Here is a 24,834-nt window from a genome sequence, read left to right as displayed (position 1 = left end):
GCTTTAACTTTAACTCTCACCCCTTTTGATAAATTCTTTAAGTCATCTCTTTCTATATCTTTGTTTTACTTGCTAAATAGTAAAATAGGATATTATATTTAATATAATATAAACTGGAATTTCTTTTACAACCTTGACACTACAACAGGAATTATTGCTACCCTACAGGATGCAGTGTCATGCTCAAAATGGTCATTGACCTAATAAGTTACAGTCATTGTGATGAAATGAGTGATTTAGGCAACAGTAACAATGGGTTGTCAGGTCCATTAATCTCTCTTTCAGAGCTGTTGTTTCATGTAAAAATAAGAATTCATTAGTCTTCCAAAGCACTAGAACCACAAATACTTGACTGACTAATAGTTCTGTTACAGCATTTGGGATAAGTTCAGAAGTGTGATCTCAGGCATTATATGGAACTAACCATAGTGGGGCAGAGTCTACCCTAATACAAGATTTAAAACTTGTTGATTTGGAAAACACACACACACATTTTTTATTGTATCTTAATTTTTTGGTTGGTGTAGTGTCACAAACTTAGACATTCTTCAAGATGATAGGGTGTGTCTAGACTACAGGGTTTTGTCGACAAAAGTGAACTTTTGTCGACAAAACTATACCTGCGTCTACACTGCCGCTGAGTTCTGTCGACATAACATCGACAGAACTCAGCAGTTTTGTCGACGGCTGTAAACCATTTTACGAGGAATAACACCTTTTGTTGACAGAGTTCTGTCAACAGAAGGCGTTATTGCATCTACACTGTCCTTTGCATCTACACTGTCATGTCGACAGAGCGGCTTGCTTTGTCGACAGAACTGGATGTAGTCTAGATGCTCTTTGTTAACAGAAGCTTTGTCGACAGTATCTGTCGACAAAGCTTCTGTCGACAAAAGCCTGTAGTCTAGACGTACCGATAGATAGATAGATAGATAGATAGATAGATAGATAGATAGATAGATAGATAGATAGATAGATAGATAGATAGATAGATAGATAATGTGGCTTCTATGCTTTGACAATAATACTAGTATTAAATACTTATCTGCTTATCTGTTAAAAATTTATGGCATGTCATTCAGCAAGCTTTACTGTAGAGAAATTCTGCAGTCTGGATGAAAAAAGTTTCACATAGGAAACAAAGATTTAGGAATGAGTCACATAGGTTGTATTATCCTTCCCAACTTCAACCCGACTCTCAACCCCCATACCAAGGAGCAGATTACTTTCACAAAGTTATTAGTGAGCTAAACAGTTTTAATTCAGACTCTAAAACCCAAGTCAAGGCTAACATTGTCTTCTTGTTAAGATTTCCCAAAGTTACTCCGTTTAATTGTCAGACTGACAGGTATGCATTGTCCAGTTGCTCTGTTGCTGGATTCTTGTTCAACAGCTTCAAATTATACAAAAGTTAGCTCCTCTAAGATTACGTCTAGACAGCAGCGTTCTTTCAAAATAATGTCAGTTATTCCGAAATAACAAAATTCATGTCTACACAGCAAGCCATTATTTCAAAATAATGTCAAGCTGGAGGATTTCTTACTCTGACTCCTGTAACCCTCATTTCACAAGGAGTACGGGAAGTCGAAGGAAGAGTATTCTCCCTTTGACTTCCTGATGTGTAGACAGCACCAAAAGCAGAATTAAGGTATTTTGGCTTCAGCTATACAATAGCTGAAGTTGCCTAGCTTAATTCGACTTTTGCCCTGCTGTGTAGATTTACCCTAAGGTATCAATAAAAATATTCACAATCTAAAGTGCTTCCAGATCAACAACAATCCAAAAGGGTTCTCTTCACTATAACAGAGTCCCCCTGAAGTTTGTGGTTTAAGAAAAAAAAATTCTTTCCTCAGCATAGAGTCATTTCATAATTTTAGAATTAGCTGGACTGAGAGAACAAATGAACAGATTACAATGGGTCCACGGGTACTGAAATATTGTCACCAAGAGTAGAAATATTAGAACTACTTTTTAAACTCATTATTGTCAAATAAATAATAATAAAATAATAATAATAAGTACATGTTAATTTTTTGTAGGAACCTGTCTGTGCCTATAACAGGCAGAAAAATAATTCCCTACTGAAACATTTGTAACTACATGCAAAAGTGTATCTCACTTTAGAGTCCCTTGAGAATCACACACAGAAAAGCTTCAGATCTCACATAGGAAAAATACTGAGCTTTGAGATTCTAGTTCAAATAGAATTCTTTATTGAGATCCTAGCTCAGGTGGAGGGTGAGGAAGACAAAGTGAAAAGACTGTGATAGCTAGTTGGGTTTATTCTCATAGTTGGCAGAATCTAGCTCTGAACGTGAAATTTTGCATAGTTTATTTTAGGTCTGTACAGCTAGCAACTGGAGTATGTCCCGCATGATAACACTTGGAATTTCCCTGAGAGAAGTCTTGTTTCAATTAAGTATAAGCACTGCAAAGCTAGTGTCCTTTTTTTCAAATTAACTTACTGTAGTGTTATATTAGACTTTGATTATTTTGATATGCATCAGTCTTGAACAATGAAACATATGAACTGTCTTTTGTTTTAAAATTTTATCTACTAGCAATATATGTTTACACGCACACACCCTGAACAGGCATGGTCTCTCTCAGCACACTCTCTCAGCAGCTGTGACAACAACTGATGTCACCCCCTTTACAGAAATTTCCACAAACATCTTCCAAAGGCCAAGTTATAGGAGAGATAGAGCTTATCGGATTCTTTAAAGGGCTCTGAATGGGAGCAGGTCATGTGACCCTCATCCTTGCCCGTGGGGTGTGGTTTGTCACAGTTCCCATATCATCAGCACATGTGTGTGAAAGATATGAGACAGCAAAAAAAGGAGCAATAATAAATAATAATATCATTGAGACTGTAAAAGACGGTGTGGCTGTACTGAATAATTTCAGTGTTCTCTCCCGCAGTCTGAAAATAGGGGGAGCACTATTCTATCACTCTGCACACACCTTCCATTATGAGATAGCTCCCACTTCTGCTGTATAGCCCAACTCAGCCTGCCTACAAGAGAGGCGCCGGTGAGAACTGACACGGGCACCGGGGTTCATGGCCTTGCCAAATATGTGTCGGGCTTATTGTTCCATAGAGAGATGCCAGTGCTCTTGAGCATCAAAAAGTCAGCACAGTTCAGCCTGAGGATACCAGAGATCTAACTCTGCATACACATTGGGATCCTTAGTCCATGCCACAGATATTCTTTCCCTGGGGTATACATTGCCCAAAGAAATATAAAATCATCTCAGCTCACAAATGATGAAACTAAGGCAGAGAAGTTAAAAGATTTGCCTAGGGTCACACAGCAAGTTAGCTACTAAATATAGCCAGAACTCCTGCTCTCAGTCTAGTGCTTTGCCCACAAGTCCATCCTCTCCTGTACCCTTGCAGACGGCATTCAGTACATAATGGAGATTAGATTTTCTTTCAGAACGTAAGACAAGCCCTTGGAGGCTCTGCCAGCTGGTACCAGCTTTGCTGTGATACCACATCTATTACAAAGCCCACTGGAGCATGCAGCTTTTTATTATTTCTACTACAATAGTTTCCAGAAGCCCCAGTCAAAATTTGGAGCTCAGAGATGGAAAGTAAGCTTCAGGAAAGAGGTTAATGCTCACAATGGGACTGTGCCCAGAACAATCATCCCTTGTCTTGGCTAGGGCCCTTGGGTGCTCCCAAACTGCTAGAGGATAAAGAGTTTTAGGGGCTGCAGGATATGGTCACTGCAATGAGAGGGGAATGCTAGTGTATTGGAGACATGGGTGATTATTAGCATTTTAAACATGTAATCGTTAGGGTTACTAATTGGACCTATTCCTGGAAGTGTCATCAGGTGATAGCCCTTGAAGATTAATCTCTAATTCTTGGAGACTCCAGAAGAAACCTGGAGGACTGGCAACCCTTGTAATCATTCAAGGCTGCCAGGAATGGGCTGAATCAGTCCTTCTCCCTACCTAAATCTATATTGACTCAGTTCAGCATCCACCTGCAGACCCTGCCAATTGGCTCCTACCCTCCCATCAGCATCTCCTGTGCACCACTGATCAGCTGTTCAGACACAGGCAGGAGGCCCTGGGGAAAGGCAGAGATGCAGGGGCAGAAAGAGGTGGAGTGTGCTTAGGGGAGAGGGCAGAGGGGAAGCAGGAAGAGGCATGGCCTTGAGGGAAGGGGTGCAATGAGGGCAGGGCCTTGGGTGGAGCAGGGGCTGAGCATCCCCAGGGAAATCAGAAAGTTGGTACCTTTGACTCAGCACCCACTTTGAGGGGTGCACGGGTTGTCTGAGCTCCCGGGTGCAGCAAAGGACATAGAAAGCTTGTGTTATTGCACACATACACCAAAATGCAGCTGCAGAAAGTCCCTCCAAAAGCCCCGGGCTTGGCTGTAGCGGTTCAGCAAGCAGGGTCTCTCACTTTGAGCACCATCACACTTTACTGTGCTAACCATGCTCAGAGCTGCCATCTCACTGCATTTATCATTGCTGTTAATTTCATGGGTCAGACTGTAAGTTACTGGACGGCTGAACCCCCTGAGAAGCTCTGTGCTGTGGTAAAAAGAAGGGCTTTCAATATTCTTCCAAGAAAGTCTTCTCCGGAGACAAATAAGGGCCTTTTGCATCCCCCCCCCTCCATTTTTCCACTGCTGAGATGCTCTAAATGGCCCTATTAGGTGTTTGTGTTTAAAAAAAATCTTTCCCATACAGATGAGATGCCAGCTGTGAATTAACAGCATTTATAAAGGATTGCCAAAGGCTCTCAGAGTTATAAGTTACACACATGGGCGCTTTAAAGCCGAAAAAAGCCCTGCTTTCATCAGGCACGAAATGTGGGGTCCCATTGCCCCTACATCCGCAGACTTCACAAGGCAGTGGATGAGAGAGTGAGCAAAGTGAATTTTAAATCCAGACTTGTGACCTCATCGGCATATCCTACAAGCCCATTCACAAAGGGGGATCTATAGTACAGTGTTTGAAATGCAGCGAGTCTGAAGGCAGCAGAGGCACTAAGGGCCTATGTGAAAAACATATTTTGTGTTGAAAGGAAGTTAGCTTGTTTTGATCCAAGGTGTTAATGGGCTCTCCTCTTTCCCCAGCAGCAGCCTGCTTACCTGAAAATACGAACACTGCTCTAATGATGCAGCAGTATGTCAGTGTGTACTTAATATGAGACCCTTTCTCAATAAACCTTTTTTTTTTAAGCATTCCACAGGTAAGTAAATAATTAGCTTGTGTGAACATTATTAGCCATATTCACTAAAGATGAAACTTGTGCAACTGAATGACAATTTCTAAACTATTTTGATGTATGTGTGAAAATAAACCCTAGCCTCAGTCTATTGTATAAGAGTGCATGTTTATATCAGCAAGTACTTTTGCTGGTCCCACTGATGTCAAGGGAGATTTTGCCACAAAGATATTGCTTTGGGCCTAGAAAAGACTGTGTTTCTAGTTAGGGAGATCTTGAGAATGAGGTTAAAAACAATAGCACTGGAGGAAAAAATGTGGATCGCAGATATTTTTAAGGTAGAAAAGAACACTTAGTGAACTGGTCCATCTTCCTGGCAGAATAGGAACTATATCTATACTAGACTGCCAATCCACACACACACACCCCAAGAAAAATTTCTAAAATTGGTAAAGATCCACTGGCAGTAGCACCAATGAGTGTGCTAGGATAGACAATTCTGTCACCAGGCCATCAGGTCAGAGGAGGTCTAGAGCAGTATTTCTAAAAGTGTTCCTCAGAATCAAACAGAATAAACTGGCCGCCGCGGTTTCTTTATTCACCGGCACCGCGGCCACGGAGCCTCGTGGCTCCCGTTGGCTCCATTTCATCCTTTGCAGCCAAGAGGAGCCGCGGGAAGCAGTGTGCTACTGCGGCTCCCCTTGGCTGCAAAAGGATGAAATGGAGCCAATGGGAGCCGTGAGGCTCCGTGGCGCAGGTAAATAAACAAACCGGGGCGGCCAGTTAATGTGTTTCTGAGACTGATTCTGCGGAACATTTTCAGAAACGCTGGTCTAGAGGACTCCACAACTATAACCTTGGAGGAAAGGTGCTTTATTAATGCCACCACTCCCACCTGTAGTAGCAACAGTGCGAAATCTTAGGGAAAAGTTGATGTTTATACAAGGTCTAGAAGTGCTTATTTTCCTTCTTCACATTTTAGTGACACAAAAGCATCTCAGTGCATCACAGAGAAATCCTTATTTGTTAATAGAGAATCTCTCTGGTCTCATTTTTTCCCTTCTACTGAAAGAAAAATGCCTTCTGTACACACTGAATTAGTTCTGTGGGAGGTCACTTTCCTGCCACTATTTCTAACCTGTAGGGATCTTGGGGAAAGATTAAAGGTGGGACTTCCAGCTGGCCTAATTATGTAACATATACTTGTGTCACTGTTTCACATGGGTTTCTATGTATTACATCTTACATCTTTAAGGACTCAGCAGTCTGCAGAGACTAGCAGCTGTTGGCATTCAGTTCACTGCAGGGTGTCAGAGAAGAGAAACTGCTCTTGTTGCATGCATACTCTTTTTAACAATAAAAGTATAAAATAAATCAAGTTGAGCATATGTTTTCTCTATGGAAAAAACAACATGGAGAAATGGCATAGATAGGAGCATACAAAATGGCAGAGGATGGAATGATGGCACAGTCAGGTTGGTGATGGTTGCAGCTCCAGAGTCATGCTAGTATTATCGTGTACTGTACTGCTACATATTTCATATGTGATACCCAATTGTAACAGGTTTTACGCACCACTTTCCAAAGGATCAACAGCTTGCCAGACCCACTGTGCAGATGCTGCCCTTATCAGTGCCACTTCCCAAAGGCTGGTAGGGGAACCACAGCCTGCCTGCTACTCCAGGTTCCAGTCCAGAGAGCCTACAATCAGCAGCTAAGGTATACAATAAAAAACCCTCACTGCTCTTTCCCTGGGCTTCTTCTACTCCTCCTTACACAGGTTTTTCCTCCCCACAACACCTCTGAGTAAACCTCTTCCATCAGGGCCAGGAGCTTATGGCCTTTACTCATCCCTGGGTTCCCAGTTTTACCCATCACCCTGTGCCTAGGAAGCAACTGCAGACCTCTCCCTGGCACTCCTTTCCACTGTGCTCTTCCCGACTTGATACCTTAGCCAGCTTCTTCCCCAACTGGGTTTAATCTTTAATTATCTCCTCAAGTCTGACTCTTTCCCTGCCACACCCTGCTGAGGCCTAAGGTGATTTAGCTCCTTCTAAGCCTTCTTATCCCCTCGAATGCTGGTGTGGGGTGAGCACACACATTTTCCTTAAAACAGCCCATAAAGGTTAAAGATTGCAGCTGTTAGCTCCTGTTAAAGGCTGGACTGTACACTGGGGAGTGACAAGTTATGCTATTACAAGGCATCAGTTTGGGAACAAAACCAGAGGGGAACAGCTGCTAAGTATAAGAAGCAACAGCTCATCAGTATAAACAAGACAGAAAGAGAACTGGAAGTAAAACTTGCACCCAAACAGAATGACCAGGAGCCTACACATGGCTAATAGATAGAATGATGATACTACTATTGCCAGAAGGGCATGATCCTGACAGATGCTAACTGACCTCAGCTTCTACTGAGAAGACCACAATGCTGTGATTCACTGTAGAGCCTGATGTGGGCAGACCCCTGCTGCAGATGCCCTTCCCAACCATCTGCTGCCTGGCCTTTTGCCCTCCCCAGCCATGGCATTTGGGGCTCATGACTCCCTATACATTGCCCCTGCATGAAGGTACTTGTCATTGTAGAGTGGGTGCCAACCCTTCACAATTATGGTTGCAGTTAAATTTCTGCTTAACACTGGCTTATAACACAACTGCTTACACTGGTGGATTTATAGCTATCATGGAATAGGCATGTTTTTTTGGGGGGGAATACAGATAAGGAAAAGCCTTTGGTACCTGAGGAGAAGAAAGAAGTTCCAAAAGCCTTGAGCTACAGGGAAAAACTCACAAAGTGGGAAAATGAAACAAAAGGAGCACTTCTATAGCAGTCCTGGTGGGAGAAGCAGATACAGTGGGAATGGGGAGGCGGAGGAGGAAATAGAGGAAGGGTTGGATTATGCATGGCTTGGAATGTGAGAATGAGAAGCTTGAGGTCAGAGGAAAATCATTATAGAATTATTCAAATAAGGAGTGTAATGTGGGGCAAATTATGCTAGTGCTTTTGTTTTGCACTGGTATGACTACACCAATGTAGTACCAGTGCAAAGTCCTAGTGTACTGCATTAACTTAAAAGTGACTGGAGCCAGTATCTTTCACCACTTACACATTGTACTAGCAAAATCACTTTTTGCACTGACTGCAACAAATCTGCACTAAGGTTTTGCACTGGCACAACTACATCATATTAGTTCATTCACTACTGTTTGTTGTACTGATAAACACAAAATACAGTGGCACTGGAGTGGGAAACATTGTTCAAGGAAAGTAGAGGAAATACAAAGGGTTAAAATCAAATTAGCAAATCGCTGAATTAGAAGACAGGTCTGAACCACTAATGAAGGGACCACTAATGAAGGGACCACTCTAAACAATCAAGTAAAAGGAAGAGCAGAAAAAATGGCAATAACATGCTATTGGAAAGTTAATAAAAACATGACATGCACAAATGCAGATACACTGAGGTAATGCTATAGCTATCTCAGAGTTAATTTTAGAACTACTATGGACTTTTCCCCCCCTAAGGTCATCATATAGAGTCAGCTTTTGCTCTGCATTACTGTAACTAATGGGGGGGGGGGCGGAAGAGAGAGAGAGAGACTGGCTTCTGCTCCACTTGGCAAGAGCAGGCACTGTGCCATTTGGCTTCCTAAATGTATTTCAGCCAGTGCATCTCACTCCTGGACTGCATTAGCCTCTGCTGTTCCAGTCCTGAGCCTCTCCGGAACAGAGAGTGCCACTCATGCAGATCTATGCCCATATGTATCGAGGACGCTCCAGATAAGGATGAGTGAGGACTAAAATGAAATGGCACCAAATTAATTTCCCTTGTGTGACTGTGTCCCAGATTTGAACCTCTCTAATGGCTTGAACCAAAGCCCACTGCAGGCATTTGGAATCTTTCCATTGATTTCAATAGATATTGGGCAGGCTTAAATCCCCAGCTAAGGAAGCTATTTAAGCCTATATCTAATGTCTCACTGAGTCCCAGTGAGTGCCTTAACCTTTTTTCAAAAATATGCAGCTGCAGAGTAATTAAACATTCAAAGTTATTAACTGCTAGTTGTACATTTAAAAGTGACCTTTAAATATGGCACTCTAGCCTCATTTTTCCCTTTCTTCATTTTTTATTTTATTTTTATGATGCATGAAAAGTTGAAAGCTTCCTTCAACACCTAAAGAAAAAGCACCAAAAATATTCTGTTCTGGAATACTTTAAGGCTGACCAGAGGGCAAGCACAATGATGACACTGTAAGTACAATGGAAGTGAAAGCTGTGAAGGAAATGAATGTTTATTTAGATGGTTTAGAATCTAAACTTGGCCACGCCCATGATGAGTGGACATCTGGCTAACTAAAATCATGCTCAACCATGGATGTTGCTCAACCAGAGAGTGCCAGACTAGAAGTTCAGCCTATATTTAGCTAAACTAGCTAAAAACTTTCTGTTAGGAATTCCTCTCAATTCAGTTTTGTAAAAGATCCCAGTATACATTTCTGAGTCAGAAATGCATAGATCTGAAGGCAAGACAAGACCATTAGATTATCTAGTCTTACCTGCTACATAACACAGGACAGAATTTCTCCCAGTTACCATTGTACTGAGTGTGTTTGACTAAAGCCAGAAGAGATTTGAAGAAATGTTCCAGGGAAAAAAAGCAAAGACATGCTTAAAAAATCATGCCTTGTCTACAAACTACAACAGATAAACTGATTTAGATAAAGTGACTAAAAAAATTGTGTGGACACATATTTCAGTTTAAGCCAGGCTTACTGCAGTTTAGCTTAAGTCAGGGCTAGTCTACACACAGTTTTTGTGCTGCTTTAACAATATTTGGAAATATTAAATGTTATATTTAGAATTTTAAAGTATTAAATAAAGTTAGATTCCTAGAATAGTTTAGACCCATAGTTAAAGCAGTACAATGTCCTATTGTGAACAGGCATGCTGGCCTAAAGGAGAGAATAAAATATACAGAAGGAGCTATAAACACCTTTATAGAGACACAGAGAAGAGCTACATAGCTGTGCCTCTAAAATCCCATTGTGTAGGCCTACAGCAATGGAAGGGATTTTCTGTCACTGTAGGAATGCACCTCCCCAAGCAATGGTACATAGGTGAGGGCAACATTCTTCCATCCACCTATCTGAATCTACACCAGGGACTAGTTGGCATAGTTACTGCACTGGAGGGCAATGTAATTATGTCAACCTAAATTTTAAGTAGTTCAAGACAAAGAGATTTGTCCAATGTAATGTGGGAAATCTGCTGGGAAGTAAGGACTTAAACACAGGTCTCCCAAGGCCTGGGTCAAACACTGGACAATCCTGCCTCTCTCAAAAACTGTTCCAGTTTTGAGTAAAAATGTGAAGACTTAATAGTTTCATCCTAAGGAAAATCAGTTTTAAAAATAAAATATGAGAAAACTCTTGCCATATTTGTATCCTACTACACCATTTGACTTTCCACGTTTGTTTTTAAATGCACCTAGCTCCACCAGGACTAGTTAGGTCCCTAATGTCAAATACTTGGCCTATTCACACTTAAAAGGAAGTGCTGCTCTCAAAGGATATGTCTATGCAGCAGCATTATTTCAGAATAACAAAGAGCGTGTCTACACAGCAAGCCATTATTTCGAAATAATGACTAGCTGGAGGACTTCTTACTTCGAGTCTTGTAACCTTCATTTCACAAGGAGTAAGGGAGGTCAAAGGAAGAGTGTTGTTCCTTGGACTTCCTGCTGTAAAGACAGCTCCAAAAGCCAAATTAAGCTATTTTGATTTCAGCTATGCAATTGACATAGATGAAGTTCCATGGCTTAATTCAACTTTTGGTGGTGTGTAGACATGCCAAAAGGAATATGGGGCTTTACACTACAGCAACTGGAGCAGGAAGTTACTATCAAGAGAACAATGGGAGTTTGGGCTGAGGAAGGATTGCAGGGATCTGACCATCTGTTTGCCAGAAGCAGCTGGTTAGAAGGACACACAACATGGAATTGCAGTAGCTGAGATGGAAAATGTCTATGACGTGTCCAAAAGTTTCCAACCGGGGCAGAATCAAAGTTCCGGATGCTGCAGTGGGCACCTTCACAATGGAAGAGTGTGTACTGTATCTTGCTATTAAAAGTTGATTCTAAGATTTCTGGCTCTCAAAACAAAAAGTTGAGGTTAAAAACATTTTCAGCAGAGACAGACATGAGAGAAAAAAAATGCAGAGATTATGCTGTTGAAAGACTAGTGTTGCCAGGTGTTTGGTATTGACCTAGACAGTCCAGTATTTTCACCTCCTGTCCAGTAAAAAAATTCAGAAAATACCAGACACCTAAAATGTCGGGTATTTTGTTTTTTCCCTACCAGGAAGTGAAAATAGTGGACACCTGGCAACCCTAGGACACACTCAGCAACTGGGCCCAGCCTCCGCCCCCCCAGACCTCTGAACCACCGACCCCGGAACCCCTGCTTACCTGGTTCCGCAGGGAAGCTCCCTTCTGGCTTGACCAAGAAAACAAAATGGCTGCCGGCAAAAAACCTAAAGACCTGAGCAAGGGCGAAGCAATGCCCTCCCTGGGTCGTACTCAACCTCTCCTCTTCCTATCCCTATTCTGACTCTGCATAAAATTAAAGGGGCCATGCTATTTTTTTTTAATTATTATTATTATTATTATTTTGCTTAATAACTCTTGGGGTCTTTTTTTTTTTTTTTTTTGGCTTAACAACTTTGGTCTCCCGCACTCCCCCTTTTTTCCCCCCCCCTCAACAGAATTTTTTCCCCTGGTTTTTTTTTTGGGGGGGGGGGGGGTTGGTATTTTTGTTGAAACCATCTGGCAACCCTATGAAAGACTGTACTTTTAAATGAGACAAGGTAAGGTCTGCTATCTAGTTACGCTAGGTACTGGTTGAAGAATGGTGGCTGGCAGATAATCAAGACAGAAGGAAGATGGAGATTAGAAGGAGATACAGTGAGGAGAATGAGGCTGGTGATGGCCTTAATGGCATTTCAAGGGAGTAATGAAATGCGGGAAGTGCTCACTTGCACTTGCTTTGAGGGAGAAGGAAAAAATGGAATCACAAGTGTCTACTCAGTCTTGAGAAGGAAGAAAATAATAAACCAGCTTACTGAAGCAAAGAAAAGGCTGGAGGAAGAAGTGCTGGGGAATGGAATGGAATGAAAGGTGTATAGTCTAGAACAGTTACCATGGTAAAGGGCACTGACCAAGCCCACCAATGGAGGGTGGGAAAGGATGGGACAACTGCCTGGGGACCCGGTGATTCAAAAGAGCCTGGGGTTCCTGGCTGCCACTGCTGCTACTGGTTGGAGCCCAGGGCCCTTTAACTTGCTGACGTAACTCCACATGGTACACTCTGGGCTAACCCTCCCCTTCCACCTGAGGCCCCGCCCTTTCAGGTGGCATAGAGCCTGTACCCTCGCCTAGCCCAGGGGCCCAGCAAGTCTGTCAGCCTCCTCCCTTTCCCCCAACACTGACTGATGATAACAAGAGTTACTAGCTCTTCCCACTCTGTTAGGCTAGGCTCTTTTTTTGTAAGATTTTCACTGTTGTTAACACTGGTTCTTCAACTTCAACAGCTGGAGTATTAGTGCAGTCGGTACCACATCTATTTGATCTGAGGAAGTGGGTCTGGCCCACGAAAGCTCATCATCTAATAAACCATCTTGTTAGTCTTTAAAGTGCTACATTGTCCTGCATTTTGTCAGTACCACAGGCATCTGGTGGCAACGTAACCATGATAGCATCTAGTCCAGCCCTGCACAACACTTTGACCATGTCTACAGTAGTGCCTACCCACATGGCAGCTGCACTGGCAGGAATCACAGTAGGACATTTTAGGGGAAAACATTACTGTAGAACAGATAAAATCTTTGAAGAGCATGTTTTCTACAGCTAGGAGCCTTGTACCCTAGTTTATACAAGCAGATGCAGTGTAAATGAGGGGTGAATTCAGTCTGTCACATCAAGGGATTCTTTATATGTCACAAGAGTAATATCCCTTTTCAAAGTATCAGGCCCTGCTTTGGAAATGCCTCATATTTCACTTTCAAAGAGCTGTCTGGCAGTGAACTCTTTATGACACAATCTGGTGGCACTACAAAATTAACCCTAAACTAGTTTGAACTCCTTTGCTCTTTATATGTGCAGTCCCTCCTCTACACAGATGTGTTAACAGCTTACTTAGAATATAATTTCAAATATAGCTAAATAATAAAAAAGGCAAACAAGAAAAAATGGTACTATATTTATATATAGATTATTGTCATTTGTGTAAAAAGCGAATGAGAAACTGGCCTAGGAGTGCTCCCGGCAGCAACTCCACCTCTTGCTTCTCTCCACCTTGTGCTGTTCTATTTTAGTGACACCCTCCATTTCCTGTTTTACAGCTGTTTTTGTTTCCAAAACAAAGGAAAGTATCATTGTAATTCTGCCCTATTGTTTACTGCTTCCAAAACTGAGTAGATCTGTTTGACAAGCTATAAATAAATCTTTATGTTTAACAGTGAAATAAATATAACTCAATAAATAAATCATCACCAACCTAATGTAACAGCTTCTAACAAATAGAACTGTTTCCCTTTTGGTTGTACCAACGTGGAGTGAATTTGCTTAGCCTGGAATTAAAATAGTTGCTTCCTGAATCCTTTGTATCTTTAAAGGCATACAAATGGTAAGTTTGACAGGGTTTTTTAAAGAAAAGGTATGAAGGCTAACACTTATGGCTTATTTACATTATGATAGCCCAAAAGTTCCGGTCAGCAGAGTGGGAGGAGGTTAGAGCACACAGCCAATGAGATTGGAGAAAAACATTTCCGGGCCATTTAGGTAGTAGAAGTTTAGCCAGCTAGCCAGGTTATTGCATCCTCTAGAATGATCTGTGTAGGTTAGGATCCCAAGGCAGCTTTTCCTGCCTTTCCAAATGCTGAGACCAAAGGGATAGTTTGACCTCCAGGGGGAGATGCTCTGCTTCCTCCAGCCACTGAAATGAGGGTTGCCACAGAAAATGTAACCTATATCCAGAGAAACCATTGTTTACAACAGTTGACAACATTTTGCATTAGCACTTGGTTTTGGGTGTTTTCATTCTGTGTTTGCCTACTTAGCTTCAAGATTTAGACTTTATTTACTCTGGCTTTTGACCCAGTCTGGAAGAAGCATTTCAATTTAGCTGAAACATGTTTCCAATTAAACCGGTTTCCAATACCATTTGGCTGATACGGCTATCATGATTTTTAAACATGGTTCTACCGCAATTCAGCCCAATCTACATTGGCCAATCAATAGATGTTAGAAAGTTATTAAGACAAAGCCATGTTGAAAAATAGATCCTTATCTTAGAGCAAACACAAAAACTAGGGCTGTCAATGATTAGAAAATTAATTGCAATTAATTATGCATTTAATCACACTGTTTAACAATAATAAAATGTCATTTAAATATTTTGTATGTTTTCTAAATTTTCAAATATATTGATTTCAATTACAACATACAATACAAAGTGTACAATGCCCACTTTATATTTATTTTTATTACAATAAATATTTGCACTGTAAAAAACTAAAACAAATAGTATTTTTCAATTCATCTACTACAAATAGTGTAGTGAAATCAACTTATCATGAAAGTTGAATTTAAAAATGTAGAATCGTGTAGTCCTATTTCTTTTTCCACCGATCACTCAGACAAATAAGTTTGCTTACATTTGCAGGAGATAATGCTGACCTTCTTGTTCATGTCACCTAATAGTTAGAACAAGCATTTTCATGGCATCTTTGTACAGGTTGAACCTCCCTGGTCTAGCACTGCCGGGCCTGACCCGTCCTGAATGAGAGAATTTGCCAGACCAAGAGAGTTCTTCTGCCACCAGCCCCCAAGCCCATTGGAGGCTGCCAGCAAGCTACCCCAGAAGGCACCCTGTCTTGCCCCCCCTTCCTCCAACTTCACTGGCCTGCTTGCTCAGCTGCTGCCATCTCCCTGGATGGCACAGGTTCCAGCTTCTGCTATGGGGCTCTGGTCCCACTTACCATGGGCTACTGAAGTGCTCTAGCCTTTGCCCCACACTCCCAGGGTGCTGCCTCAGGGCTCCAGTCCCAGCTCCATGCTCCAGGGGACTGCTGCAGGGCTCTGGCCCCATGCTCCTATGGCTGCGAGGGGACTAGCCCCTCATTCCCAAAGGGCTGCCATGAGGCTCTGGCTCCGTGCCAACACAGACTGCCAGTAGACTCCAGCCCCAGTCCTGTGCTGCCTCCAGCTGAGCTGCCCACCCTGTTTTCTCCAGTCCCAGCTGGCCCTCCTGCCCGTAGGCTCACAGGCTCTCTGATCCAGGAACGTCCATGGTTCTGCCAGACCAGAGAATGCTGGTTTTCAGAGGTACAACCTATAGTCGCTGTCATAAGATATTTGCATGCCAGATACAGTAAAGAGTCATATGCCCCTTCATGCTCCACTCACGAGTTCAGAGGACTTGTGTCCATGCTGATGAAGGGTTCTACTTGATAACAATCCAAAGTAGTATAGACCAATACATGTTCATTTTCATCATCTGAGTCAGATGCCACCAGCAAAAAGTCCATTTTCTTTTTTGGTGGTTCAGATTCTGCATTTTTCATATCAGAGAGCTACTCTTTTTAAAACTTCTGATAATAGATTACACACCCTGCCCCTCTCAAATTTTGGATGCCATGTTAAATTCTGAGACATTGGATCAAGCGCTGTAGCTATTTTTAGAAATTTCACACTGGTACTTTCTTTGCATTTTGTCATATTCTTAAAACAAATGTGCTGAGTCATCATCCAAGACTACTACAGTATGAAATATATGGCAGAAGGGGGGTAAAACAGAGTGGAGACATACAATTCTCCCTGATGGAGTTCAGTCACAAATTTAATGGATGCATTTTTTTAATAAGTTTCATCAGCAGGGAAGCATGTCCATTGGAATGGTGGGTGAAGCTTCCAGGGTTATACAAATGCTTAGCATATCTTGCATGTAAGTCTGAAACACCAGCTACAAAAATCCCATGCAAAGGTCTGCTCTCACTTTCTGGTAACATTGTAAATAAGAAGCAGATAGAATTCTCCCATAAATATAAACAAACTTGTTTGTCTATGCAATTAACAGAAGAAGAAGTAAGACTACGTGGACGTGTAGGCTCTAAGGGTACGTCTACACTGCATGCTTATTTTGAAATAAGCTATTCCAGAAGAAATACTTTAACATAGCTTATTTTGAAATAGCACATCTACACTATAGGGAAGCCGCAAAATTAGCCCGAGGCGGGATTCCCTAATGTGAACCCACTACCTTGATTTAGAGCCCCAGGAGGCATTGGGGAGTAATTACTCTGAATGGCCCTGGGGAGCTATTTTGAAATAGCAGCAATGGAGCATCCACACTACTGTTACTCTGAAATAGCTATTTCAAATTAGGCATTATTCCTTGTGGAATGAGGTTTACAGAAGTTGGAATAAGCCATCCGTTATTTTGAAATTATTTCGAAACAACAGAATTGCTGTATAGATGCTCACATTGTTATTTTGAAATAAAGTCAGTTATTTCGAAATAACTGTGCTGTGTAGATGCACCCTAAGTTTTATATTGTTTTGTTTTGAGTGCAGTTACATAACAAAAAAATCTACATAGACTGCATTACCGTACTTGTTAGGGTTGCCAGGTAGACCCCGCCAAAAAACCAGACACACTTGGTTGTGGGCAAGGTGGGGGGGAGAACCAGCCAGGAGAGGGGCAGGGCGGGGCTGGCCGGGAGGTGGGCGGGGTGAGAAGCAGAGCTGGCGGGGGAGGTCCAGGGACCACAGGGCTAGATGGGAGAAAGGGGGGGATGGGAGGAGGAGGGGGAAGCAGAGCTGATGAGGGGGTGTTTGGGCTCCATGGGGCTGGCCGGGAGGAAGGGGGGGCCGGGAAGCAGAGCTGGGGGAGGTCAGGGGCCGCGAGGCTGGATGAGAGGAAAGGGGGGGCCCGGAGGAAGGGGGGCGGGAAGCAGACCTGGCGGAGGGGTGCAGCCACTGGCCACAGCCAGAGTCCTTTGGGCCGCGCCCCCGGCAGGCACTCCCTTTAGTTGCGAGCAGAAGCTGGACGGGGGTGGGGCTGGGAGTCACTCCCCCCGCCTGGCTTCTGCAGGTAACCAGAGGCTCCCAGCTGGGAGGCAGGGCCGCAATTGGTGCTGGGAGCCTCTGGTCACGTGCAGAAGCTGGGCGGGGGGAGTCCCAGCCCTTGTCCCGCCCCACCCGGCTTTTGCATGTGATCACAGGGCTCCCAGCGCCAGTTGCAGCCCCGTCTCCTACTCGCTCCCCCGCCCCCGCCCCCGCCCCCGCCAGGCTTCCATCCGGCACCCAGCCGGGAATTCAGAAAATACCGGACATTGAACATGTCTGGTATTTTCTGAATTTTTCTACCAGACAGATGGTGCAAATACTGGACTGTCTGGTAGAAAACCGGACAGCTGGCAACCCTAGTACTTGTATGAGGTGCACTGAAAAATACTATTTCTTTTACTTATCGTTTTTACAGGGCAAATATATCTTAAAAATAACTAGAAAGTGAGCAGTGTACACTTTGCATTCTGTGTTTTAATTGAAATCAATATATTTGAAAATGTAGAAAAACATGCAAAGATATGTAATTAATTTAAATTTTTATTCTATTTTTTAATAGTGTGATTGTGGATTTTAACTTTTGAGGGTAGGCCTGTCCTTAGGCATTCAATTTTAGACCCACTTACACCTGTCAACATGACCACAGCTGTCCCCACTGGTCAAAATGCTTATTATAAAACAAGTGGCATTCTCTCAGGCTATGTCTACACTCGTGGCTTCTTGCGCAAGTACGGCCGAGAGAAGTGAAGACAGGAAAGATAAAATAAAAGGGAAAACAAAGACAGAGAGGCAAGGCAGAGTGGGTGGGAAAAACGTAGAGACGATGGAATTGCTTGAGTGCTATTGGAGTCAAGAGCAACCAATGGGGAGGGACAAAAAGGGGGCACCACCTGAAGGGAACATAACGCCCCTTCACATTATTTGTTCCTGTCCCCAGCCTGGAGCCCCCCCACACTCCTTATGACCCCTCCCCATGGCACGTTACCTGGCAGGGGTGACACTCTGTCCTCTCCCAGGTATTTTCCAGACAGCCCTCAGCCACATTACCTGCCTGAGATGCTGCCCAGTGCAGCACAACTGCCTAAGAGCCATCTTTCCTGTAAGTGGAAGGCTTGGGCAGCCACCTCACAGAGATTCAAATGCTGCCCAGCGATTAGCAGCGTGCCCATAGCAGCCACAGCCAGCAGCATGTATTTCTACTGGTGGTGCACAGTGTACATAACAAAATTTATTCTGCACACGGATGGAAAAAATTAGAAGGAACACTGCCTGGGAAAGAGCAGCAGCATAGCTTGAACCAGCTCTGACATCAGATTAGAAAATCGACCATGTGCAGCTAAAGTCAATGTAAAGTCCTAGTGTAGACCACATCTGACAAGATTCTCAACAACTGAAATGGGAGGGTTTGTGATCTAGAACAGTGTTTCTCAACCAGTGGTACAAGTACCTTTAGGGGTACTCAAGAGAAGTCTGGGGGGTAAGTCAACACAAATGAAATTTGGAGAAACTGAATTTTTGTTTTAAATTTATTATTTTTATACTTTATTATTTTTATACTTTTTACATGCAAAAATTTAATCGCCTGCCTGGCTACGATTAAGTTGTTTAAACAAATGTGTTACAATGGTAGAAAAAAAATGTGTGTGTCTGAAAACTGTAAGTAATGGGAGTACTTTTTATATATGTATATATATTATATATATATTAAAGAGGTACTTTATAAAAAAAAAGGTTAAGAAATACTAATCTAGAACAGGTCACCCAGAAGTCAGGAGAAAGACTATCCATAATATCCAACTTGCACTGAGGTGATGTCCTTTCACAGTATTTTGAGATCCCCAGATAAAAGTGCTAGCCTGTGTAAGGACAAAGCACAGAAGTAGCAAGGCCTAGTGGATTAGGCCTAGGACTAGGTGCCAGCAGCATCTCAATTTAGTGAATGATTCACTATGTGGTCTTGAATAGTCACTTACATGTGACTAGTAAATGAAGAGTAGGGCTGGAGAGTTTGTGTCCTATTTGCATCTGTCTGATGCAGAAAGGCAGATTGAAATTGGTGGTGGTGTTATTCTGAAAGGGCTTTTGCTGCTTGTTTTTATATTTGAAATAGCATATCTTGACTTCCCTGCTTTTGTAGCAGGAGTTCATGGTGGATTGGAGAACTAAGTGGCATTGAAACAGCACAAGAAATTGAACCCAAGCAATCCAGTCAGGAGGGATTTTCAGCCAGTAAAGAATGAAGGAAGTAACTTGGTTTTTAACTCCTATTTCATGCCAATGCCTGAAAAACTCTTGGTGGAAAGCTTTCTTAAAGAAGATTTAAGATAATAAATCAACTTGTCAAGGTAAAAGAAAAAAAGACTTAGGCAATTTTAAAAAATGTTCGTAGTAGTACCCCTTTGTTCCTGGTGGATGAAATTCATCCTATGCAGAAATGTGAAAATACCTATACTACATTTGCAAGGGCTAGCACAAGATCTATATGCTACTTTGTGCTGGCCTTCCATCCAGTGGGTAATTTCACCCAATGTCCTCCACTTCCTCCTGTCTATAAAGGGCAAATAGTGATACTCCTCATAGAGGACTGGGGACTAACGAGTTAACATCTGCATTGTGGTTTGGAAACGTGACAGCACTATATAAACATTACAGTGTTATCCTGTCTCTGACAGACAGACTTGCAAGTCTTGTGTTAGCTTTTAGGAACTGAAAGTCAGGATGGCGGGTACAAAGGGGTGAGTCAGAGAGGACCATAAAATACAATTGGATCTTCTAATAACCTTTTTTTCCTCCTCCAAGTGCTATATACATGGTGAGCAAGCGGTGTTCATATTCTACAGTTATGCTTGAAACAAAACACAATGGACAAGTAATAGTTAATTCAGACAGACCCCTTTCACACTTATCTCTGTATTAAACGTCTTCCACCTCCCCCTACAAGCCCCAGAGTCAAATTAAAACAGGCCTAACACCCCTGGTTATCTTCAAAATCCCCATTGTTATGTTTAAAGAGCATCTTTTCCTAGAATAGCTTCTTTTTGATAAACAACTTCTTGGGCTTTTCAGCTTTCATCCTTATCACAAGTGGCCCAGCAACAGGAGGTGGAGGGAGGGGAGGCGGAGAAGGGACAGACAGTGGTCAGTTTTAGCTGAAAACTGAGTTCATTGTCAATTTCAATTGACAGATATAAAAGACAGAACTATATAGCACTTTAAAGACTAACAAGATGGTTTGTAAATTTTGGGTTGGAGGAGGGGGTGAAGTACTTAAAAGGAATTTACATCTTACCCATAAAGAAAGGAATGCCCATTCAGATTTTAAAAACAGGTCAATGTCTCAGGTAATGGGGTCATTATGCATTTGTATACAAAAGTACTTTATAGAATTTAGTTCAGATATACAGAACCAAAATACATATTGAGAAAAGAAAAGCTTCATTTTAAAGCAAAACAATGCCGCATATCCCTGTTAAAAAGAAAAAAACTTCCCACCACTGCTGAAATTTAAAATGTATCTTGAAAAAAACAGGAGCTGATGTTTGATCATCTGTTTGACCTACGTTTTTCTGTCTTTCACACAGTTTGTATAAAACTAATATACATGCTACAAGCTATGAGTGTTCAAAATATATTTATATGGGAACTTAATCTTTTACACATGTATCAATTTCTGTAACATCTGAATTCTTTATAATCAAATATAACTGATATAATTGTATAATTATTTCACTTAGGTTGCCTATAAATTTTCTTTTGAATGGTTGGCTGTGTTCCCACAAAATTGCTTTACCTTTTTATTTCCTCTCTGTTACTTGAACGTCCTTTGAATTACCAGACACAACTGAAAAAAATGTGGAATCTACCCAAGTGAGAAGTCAGTTTTCGGTGCAACATAGCACTAAGTTTCTCTGAGAGGTCATATAAGCTTTTACTGCAATAAATGGTATCCTTGAAATGTGTCATATTCCTGGTTTTACTAATTCAGCAGAATCTGTGTACACGAGAAAATAGAAAAAAACGTTGAAACACAAACCTACCAGATAAAGAGAGAGGTAAAGTATAATAAAATACTCATTATATTAATTTCAGAAAAAAGTTATATGGAAATTAAAAATATCTTTGTGACATTAGTAACTCTATGAAATGGAGATATGTTGCTACACAGGGAAAAAAATATTCATATTTTATTTTTACTTTTAAAAAATACAATGAGGCACAATAACTGCCAATGTTAGCTTTGTTCCAAAATGTTTGCTGAAAAGCCATAAGTGGCCCAAATAAGAATTTCAAGTATCTGTAGCAATGTTATCTCCTGTCAGGGCTAACTGACAGCATACTCTCTGTGAGAGAAGCCTAGACCCACACAAACAGACTAATCCTAGGGTAAAGTTGTTGAATTCTGAAATTACCACAGGTCAGTGCCATGTGGTTTCTAAGTTTCCCACAGACAGAGCATCTGGGCAGCTTTACCATGGCATTGCGTAAACACAGGCAACAAAGTCCTTTCCTCTTTTCCTGTTGTAATCAGATGGAGTGGCCAAATGTAGGCCTGTAGAAGAAAGCACTGGAAGTAGTTAAGAAGTGTTTATAGCACAGTATGAGACAGATAAGGCTACAAGATGCTTTTCAAGAGTCAGAAGACAAATTACATCTTTAGAAATGAGTATGGGGCATGTAAGAAAAATTTGTATCTAGTATCAAAAGAGGGTGATATCAAAATTTGAATTGTTTCAGCCAAACTGCACAGCTTCCAGAAAATCAGACAATCTAATAACCTTCATTAGATTCATGTGAAAAAGAAATATTTAGAAAGGCTTTGTATATTCATTAGCAGGAAACTCTTATTTTACAAAAGGCATGTTTTACAAAAAGGCATTTTACCTTATAAAATCTTCTCTTATTATACTAAGTGAACAGAATCTGTGTGAAACAGCAAACCAGAAAAAATGCTAAAACACAAAATATCAAAACCCTTGTTGACTTCTATACAGTCGGCATTTCCTCCCAAGATCTTCATAGGTCATAAGCTTTCCAGACCCTGCCACTACTAATTAAAATTAATACCATAGGAGACTACATATGTGCACATACATTTAGATCATCCAGGGAGATTATTTACATTCAAATCTCTCTTCAGTGTAAGGAACAGATGATGATTTATGAAAGGACAGTTCTCTTCATGCTTTGCAGCAGATTGTTACTCTAATTTAAAATATTTCCTTCCTCAAATATTTCCTTACTAGCAATGCACTAGTATTTGTTTTCCTTTCTGATTTTCACACTAGATACAATGCTAATAAATGCTTCACAGCAAAGGTTTGCAAGAGGAACCACATTTTCCTGCATTTGCAAGGACCCGCCAACCTTCTTTTTCATGGTCACATACCAACCCTGGGACAATTGCAGCACTTGCTGAGGTAGAAGAGTAAAGGATTTAATGTGCAGTGGCTGTCTTTGGTGCGGTTTAGCAGCTTGATATAAGAAGGAGCAGTCAGTTCTCCACAGCTCACTGCCAAGTGCTTCTTGAAACACAGTTGGAGCCACTTTCTTTGTAGTTCACTTAAAATTCTTTAAAAACAACAAATGGTCTGGTAGCACCTTACAGACTAACAAAACATGTAGATAGTATCATGAGCTTCTGTGAGCGCAGCCCACTTCTTCAGATGACCGGAGTTTTGAGTTTAGAATGTGCAGACCCAAAATAAATAGGGGAGAAGGGAAAGGGGGGGAGGAAAAGAAAAAAGGGGATGTGGGAAACGAGGAGCAGTGGGTATGAAAATATCAAAGGGAAAAATAAGTAGGCAGAGCTGGTAGTCTATAAGCACCTAAAGATTGGATAGTTAAAAGAAACAGATAAGGATCATAGGATAGCAATTAGATAGGAAGGATACTAACCCAAGAATCTGCACAGACGAAGAGCTGTTGGCACCTTCATTGAATGTTAGGTTGATAATGTCCCAGCCATCCCTTATCTCAACTGAGGCCATCAGTGTGAGAAATGAATTTGTGGATGAATTGTAATTCCAACCCCTCTCTGTGTATTTGGCTTGTAGAATTGGTTTGTGACAAGACAGCCACCTAGAGATCTTTTAAAGAGTGATTAGGTTTCTGTATGTTCCCTTTACATATATCTGATTTATGTCCATTGATTCTTCCCCATAGGGACCTTCCAGTTAGTCCAATATATATAGCAGTAGGGCATTGCTGGTATTTGATAGATCAAATTACTGGATGTGCAATTAAATGAGTCTTTGATTTGGTAGCCTCTGTTGTTGGCTGCAGTGATTAATTCGCTTGTATAAATATGTGGGCAGAGTTGGCACCATGGCTAATTGCAGGGCTGGGTTCCTGGATGCTTATGAAGTGGTTATGTAGCATGGTTACCGGAAAGAATTAATTTCAGGTTGGGGGGTTGTCTGTAAGCGAGAATAAGCTTTTCCCCCAAGGCCTCTGAGTGAGGGATCATTTTCCAAGATGGGTTGCAGATTGTGTATAATGCGTTGGAGGGGTTTGAGTTGTGGACTGTAGGTGATGACAAGTGGAATTCTGTTATTTTCTCTTTTGGGTCTGTCTTGAAGTAATTCATGTCTGGGTACTTTTTTGGCTCTGTCAATCTGTTTTTTCACTTTTCCAGGTGGATATTTCAGTTTTAGGAATGCTCTATAAAGATCCTGTAGGTGTTTGTCTCTATCTGTGGGATCAGCGCAAATTCAGTTGTATCTGTCCTCATCCACAACTACTTCCAATTAAAAGACAATTTATATCTCCAAGTCAGCAGCACAGCCATGGGCACCAGCATGGCACCACAATATGCCAACATCTTTATGGCTGACCTTGAACGTTTCCCCAGCTCTTGCCACCTGACACCCCTATTTTATTTATGCTACATCGATGAAATCTTCATCATACAGACCCACGGAAAAGAAATTCTTGAAGAATTTCACAAGGATTTCAACAACTTCCACCCCACCGTCATCCTAAGCCTGGACCAGTCCACGTGAGAAATCTACTTCCTGGACACTAATGTACAATTAAATAATGGACAAATTTCCACCACCCTATCCCGGAAACGCACCGACTGCTACACTTACCTTCATGCCTCCAGATTCCATCCCAGACACATTTCTCAATCTATTGTATATAGCCAAGCCCTAAGATGCAACCAGATTTGCTCCCATCCCACAGATCCTACAAGTCCTTTAAAGCGCATTCCTAAAACTGAAATACCCACCTGGAGAAGCCCCCTAGGCTCTGGCGTGAGAGGGGAATGTGCAGTGTCTTTCTCCTTCTCAGTCAGGGGCTTGTCACTTTGCTACTCACTTGTCTGTGGCCCCCCCATTCATTTTTCTGTGGATCAGCGGCCCCCAAACCAAAAAGGGTTCCCCACCTAAAGCAAGGATGATGTTACATTGTAAGAGGGAAGGGGATAAAGTGGTACCCAGTTAGGGCTACCCCTCTGATCAGAACTCTGCAGGGAAGACTCTGGGGACATTAAGATACAGGTATTGTCTCCCTCCT

General features: G+C 41.8%; 1 long non-coding RNA gene across 2 annotated transcripts in view; it reads right to left on the bottom strand.

Moving 5' to 3' along the window:
• Positions 1 to 24,834, bottom strand: part of LOC112547565 (uncharacterized) — a 231,552-nt gene that overhangs the window by 150,426 nt on the left and 56,292 nt on the right. The window lies entirely within an intron of this gene.

The sequence above is a fragment of the Pelodiscus sinensis genome, chromosome 3 (genome assembly GCF_049634645.1).
Source record: "Pelodiscus sinensis isolate JC-2024 chromosome 3, ASM4963464v1, whole genome shotgun sequence".
Taxonomy (NCBI): Eukaryota; Metazoa; Chordata; order Testudines; family Trionychidae; genus Pelodiscus; species Pelodiscus sinensis.
This window is presented reverse-complemented; position numbering and strand designations above follow the sequence as displayed.